Source organism: Rhopalosiphum maidis, chromosome 2, assembly GCF_003676215.2.
Source record: "Rhopalosiphum maidis isolate BTI-1 chromosome 2, ASM367621v3, whole genome shotgun sequence".
In the NCBI taxonomy this organism is placed as follows: Eukaryota; Metazoa; Arthropoda; class Insecta; order Hemiptera; family Aphididae; genus Rhopalosiphum; species Rhopalosiphum maidis.
Window position 1 is genome coordinate 18132354 of NC_040878.1, and position 8227 is coordinate 18140580.

An 8227-nucleotide genomic window follows, 5' to 3' on the forward strand; every position below is an offset into this window, starting at 1 on the left:
TATATAAATAATAAATATCATTAATATTGAGCTCAATTGATAACAGACAATATAATTTGATAAAATTAAGATACCAATTATCTAATTATTATATAAAGAAAGTAAAAGAACTCTTTGTTGCATGTATTTAAACTGAAGTCTAATGTAAGTAATATATAATAGGATGTATGTTTGTATGTTCAGTATATGACCTTCCCACATTTTAAATGGTGATCTTCTAGGTAGCAAGAATTTTATTTTTTGAGGAATTATTGGTCATATTAGAGCTGTACTTAATAATAAAAATTAACATGTCACAAAACATTTTTAATTAAATAAATATTTTTGTATACAATTACTGTGATAGTGTTTGTATTCTGTTTAGAGATCAAAAAAAAACTAGAGAACTTGTTTTGCTGTTTAGTTGGTGTTGAGTATATTTACCTAGTCATTGATAAATTAACTGTCACTCTAATGTAAGTAATGGATGTATTAAATTTTAATTCAGTGATAAATCAGACGAAAAAACTATTCGGAGCAGATATAGCTTAACTGAGTATTTTATTATATATTATATAAATATTATAACTTGGTTATTTTACCAATAGGTATAAGTAATAGGTACAGATCTTAAATTTGTTTTTGAAGAAAATCTCACATTTATTTTATTATTAATTAGGCATTAATGTATTATAATAATAGGTATATTATAATATTATATTATCTATACATTTATACTATTATAAAATAGACTTATTGTTATTAAGTTTTGAGTCATTACTTATTGTAGAATGATGTGATATAAATAGATGGTAGCTTAAAATTAATCTAAAAATGTCAGTGTCATTGTGTATGATAAAATAATATAATATAACAATATTAATAATATTGTACATAAAAGTTTTAAGTCCCTAGCAACACTTTTAAATTACAACAAAATAACTAAAAATGTGAATTATTGTTAAATATCTAATTACCTACCTAGTATCTAATTTCAAAATGTTAACTTTAAATGTTTATCAAACAAATTATAAAATTTTTTTTAGATTACCGTGAGAACTAATTCTATATTTTCAAGCATTAATATAGTTAACCTATTTTATATTTACACTGAAAATGTTTTTAAAAAATGTTATGGTTTTAAGGAATTTTTCTATAATAAATTAAACTTACAATGTATTATTTATTTATTTAATTAATTATTTAAATAACTTGTATGGGATCTTATATTACATTTTCAAGCATTTTTGCTTAGCCTAAATATTTTATCAACAATTATTGTAAAAATAAAAATCGATAATTTCAATGGCCCATAAATATCTTAAAATAAGTTTAAATATTTTTAAAATTGCATTATGTATAGAAAATGATAATTTAAGTTAAACTGAAATGTTTCAAGTGTTATTTATGATTTATAATTGTTTTTTGTACGGTGGTCGGTGGACAACCTTATATTAATCTTATACATTTTGTAATCTTATAATATTTGCAAGCGAAATGAGCGCCGAATTGTAAAATACTAATTCGTATAGTTGCGGCACTTTTCTAACTTGCAATGTTATTGGGAATTGTATATTGTAAAAAATCGATTGATTTTTTTTTTATGGGTTTCCTAATAATAAATATGGTTATTACAGGTTTTTTTTATTATTCGTGTCAACTAACCTTTGTATTTAAATATACAATTAATATATATGAATTTATTACTATATGAGTAGAGAATACAAACAAGTAAATATAATGTAATAAACAAATATAAAATAAAATGATTACTTCATACAATCTTCGAACTAGAAGTAAAAATATTAGATATCGACATATCATGATTATAAATTATACATTAAAAACATCCAAAACTCGGTCAATCAATCCGAAATATTTTTGGAAATTTAATAAATTACTAAAACTATTATTACAGCACCTAACCTACAATTATGTACCTATATGTTATATATCTTGATAAAGCGAGGCTTTCTCTGGTTCTGCAGATATAATTAATTTATTTAAATCATACTTTTCTTACGTTTAAAAATCCAATGTATTAGTTAATTATAATGTTAAAAATTTCAGTGAATTAGATAACTCTTTATTTTGTCTTAACTCTGTAAATATCTCTCTAAAATAAATGTTTTTAATGAAATTTGAACAATAAATCAAAATCAATCACTTGATCTTGATGACACCTCGGCAAGATTTTTAAATAAATGTATGAATGTCCATTTATAATTTATATCTTCACCCATTATAATTTATAACATATTTATTTAATAAAATATTAATTAACGACAAATATTTTTCGTGGTAAATAGAGATATTTTCATTCATAATCAAAACATCGATTTTCAAAAAGGAAATAAATCATTTGCTTCTAATTATCGACCTATTTTTAAGATATCAATTCTTCTCTAAATTACTTAACAATAAAATTTTTCCATTATGTAAACACATTTTTTCAAGTGAAGAACATGGTTTTCGCCAACAAAAACCTAAGTATATTAAAACAACTAATTCTGGATTCTTTCAATTACAAAATTCAATTTAACGTTATATTTACATAGACTAAAAACCATTCGATAGAATTAATAATTCTCTTTTAAAAACTAAATTAAAAACATATGTTTTGTTTTGTATTATTCATTTCCTTCATAACCAATTGGCTTCAAGCATTCGAGTACGGAAATTATACTTCTTATCAAATTATTGTTTATCCGACATCCTTCAGGGTGATCATTGATTATGAAGTCATGAAAAAACAACATTTTGGAAAAAAATGTTTTTCTATTTTTTATCATTATAATTTCTTAAGTTTTTTACTTTTATGTTTTACAATACTCTAGAGTCTAGTTGTATATTAAAAACAGTTCTTAATGGATATACGGTCTGCCAGCTTATAACACTAAGTAAATACTTAATGATGTGTTTCTTTTGGTTTAGTAATTAGAGTAATTTATATTACTCTTGGTAATATAGTAGAATGACATATTTTTTTTCGAAAATATTGTATTTATTAGGATTTAATTATTATAAAAATATATAAAAATATTTATCAAATTCTATAACTCAAAATTAATCACATCTTTCTCTTGGATAGGTTAATAATAATTAACTTTATCATCCAACGTTAAAATACAGAATTTTATTTTATCCTTTTTTATATTTAAATAATTAATTTTGTCCAAATTTAAATTTAAGATGTCTATAAAAAATGATTTTCAGACAATTCAAGAGCGTATTAGGAGGGGGTGATATAGATATTAGAACATCCCTTATCGGCCGTATTTTGTTTTATTTGACAAAACTCCAAACTTGCTCACGAAGTGCAAGAAATGATCATTCATAATTATTGTAGTTCTATTATTTTTCCCAAGGTCTATTCTAATGATTTTTGTAAATAAATTAAATTTCCTCTACCCCCTATCACAGTTCACAATTATAACTCTTCTCTAAATTTAAAAATATTTATTAAATAATATAGTTATTTTCTATTAATTTTACTCCCAATAGCTTTTTATGATAATATGAAAATAAATTAATTTTTACATATCATCTCCTAAACTACTTATGTACTCGTATACTTAAAACTAATTACACAATAATATTTAAATATAATTTAAAAATAAATAATATTACTTTTCAATAGATTCTGAGATTAAATGAATTTTAATAAAATGATTTATATGTTATTAATTAGTTTATAAAATATACCTATAGATGAATTTTGTGAGAAAGTGGTTGTCAGATTTTAAAATTTTGCTTTTTTATGTAAATCAATTTTATTTGAAATATTCTTAATTTAGTTTTATTTTGATTAGCAAGAACAGTTTCAAATTTTATTTAGTTATCTGTTTTGTGGGAACAATAATTTATTATTATTGTAGTTCACTATGAAATATAGAAAATATAAAAGATATCTACAGCAGAGGTTTTTGATGAATTTGCTATTCAATGCCGTCGCTTATAATTCAAATAGATAATTATAATATATTAATATGTGTATCATTATATTCATTCTATTCAATTTCATGTTTTTTATACTATAGGTTGTAGTTGTTGGTTTAGTGTTATATAGTGTATTATTTATTTTATGTAATTTAGAATATAAAAGTTATTATTTTAGTTATAGTATAAAAGTTTTATACAATTTGTAAATATTACACATACTGTCTTAACATAATAATTTATGTCAATACATGGTATTTGTTAATATAATATGGGGGTTGTGGGGTGAGGCGTAGCCCCCGCCTACCATAAGTCTATTAAATTTTAAAACACTTCCGTAAAATATATCCTGAATTGGCCACTAGTTTCAGTATAACTACTTATGTTAAATTTTTGATTGTATTTTTAAAACTTAGACATATAAAACATATTATAGGACATATCATTAATTTTGTAATACATTTTCAAGAATTTTTGTAAATTAAATCAGAGCAATTGGGCGCCAGAAAGAATTTAGTGTAGTACAATTTGATTTTAATTAACAATTTCGTTGGAGACAACACATATTTTATGTTTACAATATTAGCCTGGCAACAATATAATATTTTCAATTAACTACAGAGCACCAATGCCGGTTATTGTTATAAGTTATTTATTTAATTATGACTAACCACAATATTGTACTTGTACCGAAGCTTAAATTGCTGTTCAATTATTATAAAAAACATTGTTTACAAATATATTTAAATGTGGTACCTGTCGTATTACATTGTATAAAGATCGTAGTCGTAAATATTATCAAAACCGTCAAAACCTAAAACGATAACATAAATCGTCACTCAAATTTGTTATTGTTTAATTAAATATTTGATTGTATACAATTATACGGTAGTTTAATATAGTCAGTAGTAATAGACACTAAATAGTTCTATACATTAGACAGATAACAGATAACAATTTACCATAACTCTTTTTTGTTTGTTTTGTGTGACGTGTTATATTAGTAGGACCTCCAACTTTTTAACACTCTGTGTACATTAAAACATTGTACATTAATTATTCTAAATTATTGTTTTGGTATGAGCGTCAAAATATTATACTTTTTTGCATGTGTTGATTGAGAACAATAATATCATCATAAATTATGTGAAATAATAATATACTATTTATATTAAGGCTTAATTGAATTAAAAAATTAGATATATGTAGTGTATATACATTAAAACCTAGGGTCTACTAGAACTGCATGTATACGATATTTTCGAATCGGTATTAGTTATAAATTTATATAATTAATATTCAAATTGTGTGTGAGGAAAAAGCTATTCTTATCGCTTGTTTATTACTTGAGTAGATACCTATAGTGGCATAATTGAGAATGTTTCATGTGTGGAGTGGGGGATATAAAAATAAATATTTAAAACCGACTTGTGGGGGGCTTTGCCTCACATACCCCCTGTATCTAAATTTTATTTCTCATAAAATATCAATATAATTATAGTATATTATATAATAAAAATGAACAAAAAAGTTTATCAAATTTATTATCAATTTTTTTATTTATAATATTATCATGTGCAGATTTGTTGGCTTTTTCGCAAGTTCATCATTGATCTCTCCGCTTAAAAATATAACATCATCATGAAACGCCAACAGCTATTATAATTACTTACCTTTGACATACTGTTCGGAAGATACGTTTTGACTTTTCTAAGGGCTGAAAACATCCTTTCTGGCGTACTTGAATTTTTGAAATTGCAGTTTTAGCCATTAATGGAATACTTACTATCTCTATGTATCTATGTAGCATGTAGGCATTGAAATTACTAACTAATAATTAGGTACAGTGTGTTGCAGGGGCAGCCCCCACGCTTATAAATCGATAAGATAATTAGATAACTATGAAAAATAAAACTGATCAAAGTGAAATAACCATTTATTTTAAAAACCATGCTTATAACTTATCGAGTAATAAATTAATTATAAACTAAAATAAATAAATATTTTATTTGATTTCGTTTTATAATAATTTACAAATTTATATTTAAAATATTTGTAGGTAAAAGTTAATAATGTAAATACAACTTATAGATCCTTCATCCTCCATATCTCCCCATAATTATATGTCCCTGTGAGCACCTAATTATCTACTCAAATAAATAATTCGGTGATATATGGTTGCGTACATTTGTCCCTTTTAGTAGCACAATATTATGTACAAAAATGAGTGCAACGTGGTCAACATGTATTACTATTAGTACTCAGTATTAGTAACGACTGTGAAATTTTTAAATAAAAATAATAATATAACGGTTAAGAAGTTATGTTAAAATATGTGTTTGTATTCACTTTATATTTAATCAAGTTTTTATGTAGTAATTTTAATAATAATATAATTTAAAATAAATCTACCCTCTAAACAGACACCTCTTTCCCATTGTACACTTTGGGCACGTGTCCAGGGCGCCACGATCGACGGGACCCCTTAGTTCCTGCCAGATCACCAACCGATAATAATAATAATAAAAAAAAATAAAAAAAATTATAGTACTCTGTCCAAGGTGTAGGGAGCCCCCATTATACTGCCGAGGGCCTCAAAAAGGTAAAAGGCAGTCTTTCCTCTAAAACTATGTAAATAAAACCAATACTTAAGTAAATTAAAAACAAATATGTATATATGCATATTATATTATAGACATGTAGGTAATACAATACAAGTACAAATTATTATAAATTAAAACTTTGGTATCTAAACTATCGAATGCCTGTTTTCGAAAAGTTTAGCACTGAGAATAATTATCACATTAAGGTTTATGAAACGTTATCAAAGATAAGCATTTACGAACAAAAATAAATTATTACAAATATTCATGATTGTAAACAACAGCAACGTTGCACTGGGTTTAGGCAGGTAGAATAGACGTACTGTAATTGTCTCCTGACGTACCTTAGACTTAATTGTTGATAAAAAGTGGTCTAGTGACTAGTACTACTACTTGCCCCCCAATGGGTAGGTATTAAATTATTATTGGTTCCAAATATTTTAAAACTTCATGTATTAAAATAAATTTGTAATTTATAAAAATTAAACATATAACATTGTGATAATTATAACACAATTTATTATGCATATTATATCATAATATTATGGTATATTTTAGTAAATTTAAGAATCACACATTGACTATAAAATAATTATAACATAGGTATATTAATTAATATTTGTATAATACTTAGGTATGTATAATATTGATAGTTAATGCTGATTTTAAAAAATGGAATGATTTTGGATAAAAAATTAGATTTACTTTGTCCATTAGAGAGGTCAAACTTGAAAATGTCCTATACTTATTTTTATGCAAATCCAATTTTCTACAAAATTGATTTCGCTTTTGAATCAACTCTATAACGAACAACTGCAGATAATTGATGACACTTTAATTTTTTATTTTTTGGATAAATGTTAAAATTCTCTGGTGGATATAGAAATGCTTAAAAATGTAAAACAATACTCCTCATAATTCGTTAGTTTCTCAACTAAAAAATAAGAAAGTAAAAAAAATGAATTGAATCTTCTAAAATAAGATTACTAGGTTCTTTTTCAGTTGTGTATATTTGAACCATAAAATTTAATAGGAACATAGTTGGGTGTTTCATAAAGTGCGCAATTTTTGGAAGGCAACTCGTCTATACTACCAAATCATCGGAGTCCACTAGTGTGCATTAACCTTTGAATTTACGTTAAGAATGATAGGCAATTCTTATATTTTAAGAGGTTACTACTATGCACTGGACAGAACGTACCGAAACGTCCAATTTTGTTCCCAGGTTGTTAAAAATTGTAGCTTTTGTCATAAACATACTTTTTATTTTTAATTAAAAAATATAAAAGAAATAATAATAAACATACATTATATAGTATCTTTTTTTTTATTCGTCCATTTTTTCAATATCGGATTTAGCCAACTTGCAACGAATAATATTTGCTGCTCATATACGCAATACTTCTTGACGTCTTGAGCTTTCCGATTTGAGTCAATGATTAATTTCTATTTGTTAAGATTTTTATAATTGTTTTTCTTATGTTATGTTTTATACTTTTGTCATTTATAAATAATTGTTTTAACATTTTTTATTTTCAAATACCGCTTATATAGTATTGTTCTTTGAACACATGTCCAACGTGTCAAATCAATTTTTTTTTTAAATCCAAATTTATAACTTTTTATTTTTTTTTTCACTGTACATAAATTCCATGTATGAGATGTTAAATATGTATTGTAAATTTTAAATATTTATTGTTTTCCTT